The following is a 1,799-nucleotide window of genomic DNA, read 5'->3' as shown; positions in this document are numbered from 1 at the left end:
AATCTATCTTTAGACTATATCCCAATGGCCAGAGTTAGGCCAGATGGAAGCCAGGAGCTTCATCTAGTTCTCCCACTTGAGCAGCAGGGGCCCAAACACTTCAGTGGTCTTCTGCTGCTTTCCCAAGCCATTAACAGGGAACTGGATCAGAAGTGGGCAGCCAGGACCTGAACCAGCACCCATATGGGATGCTGGTATCACAGGTGGTGGCTTAACCTGCTGTGCCACAATGCTGGCCCCAAACACATGGTTTCTGAGTGTTGTGGAACTTGGGGTTACTTGTACTAGTATGGGCTACCAAGAAACAAGGCATATTAAGATTAAACTATCTTTTATGATATGGTTACTCTATTGGTAGATTAAAGGAACATTGCATGCAGATTTCAGCATGGTGAATATTTTCCCATCATTAACTACCTTTATAATATATAATAGAATTAATTGGTTGAAGTGAAATGACTGTACTAAAAGAACACAAATCTGAAGCAAGATCTAAGATTTTTTTCCAAAGCTCCTGCTTTCATCTTATTCAACTTATTTCTACATTATTTGTTGGAGGACAAATACAGGTGGTATTTTTTTAATCAAATTTATAGATGCCAAGAAGCCAAAAAGATGAGAATTTACTGGAGGAAAAAAATCAGGGCTACCAATAATATTGATTCCCTGTATCAATGGTCTAAATTTAACACAATGAAGGATAAGTATAGCTGAAATGTGTAGTTGTTTTATAGTCCACCTAATTCCCTCAGCATTAGAAATTACTTATAATAAAATTATAAATATAAATCATTGACTTAGGCTTATTAGTAAGAAAAATCACTTTTTGAGCACTTACTCCAGGCCAGGCACTCTGTTAAGTTCTTTATATAGTATAATTTTCAGAAAAGGAGAAGGAAATAGAGGGGAGAGAGAGAAAGATCGATCTGCCATCTACTGGTTCACTCCCCATATACCAGCAACAGCCAGAGCTGGGCCAGGCTGAAGTTGGTAGCCAGGAACTCAATCTAGGTCATGGGAGTAGAAGGAACTCAAGTACCTAAGGCCATCACTTGCTGCCTCCCAGGGTGTGCATTAATGGGAAGATGGAATTGGGAGTGGAGCCAGGACTTGGACCTAAGCACTCAAATATGAGATGCAAGTGCCCCAAGTGATGTCTAAACTGCTAGGCCAAATGCCTACTTCTAGTTTTATCAGTTAATATTGATTAAAAAATTCTGTAAGATAATATCAGTAGTGACACTGGTGATGGTAATATCTAACATTGATAGAGTATTTCCTGAGTACCAGGTGTTGTTCTAGGAAAGTCACACAATTCTCTCTCTTTTTTAAAAAAAAAGTTTATTTTTTTAAAAAACTTATTTGAAAGGCATAGTAGCAGAAAGAGAGAGGGAGAGAGACAGGGAGAGATTTCCTATCTGCTGCTTCACTCCCCAAATGGCTGCAAGAGCCAGGGGTAGGCCAGGCTGAAGCGAGGAGCCAGGAGCTTCTGCTGGGTCTCCCATGTGGGTGCTGGGGCCCAAGGACTTCGGCCATTTTCTGCCACTTTCCCAGATGCATTAGCAGGGAGCTGGATTGGAAGTAGAGCATCTGGGACTCGAACCGGCACCGGAATGGGATGCCAGCATTACAGGCAGCAGCTTTACCTGCTACGCCACAATGCCAGTGTCCTCATTGATTCTCGTAACAACTCTACAAAGTGGGCACTGTTACCTCCTTTATATAGCTGAAGAAATTGAGGTACAGAGAAGTTAAATGACAATCAATCAAGTTAGGATGCAATGCCAGCCATCTAATTC

Source organism: Lepus europaeus, chromosome 7, assembly GCF_033115175.1.
Source record: "Lepus europaeus isolate LE1 chromosome 7, mLepTim1.pri, whole genome shotgun sequence".
NCBI classification, from domain to species: domain Eukaryota; kingdom Metazoa; phylum Chordata; class Mammalia; order Lagomorpha; family Leporidae; genus Lepus; species Lepus europaeus.
This window is presented reverse-complemented; position numbering follows the sequence as displayed.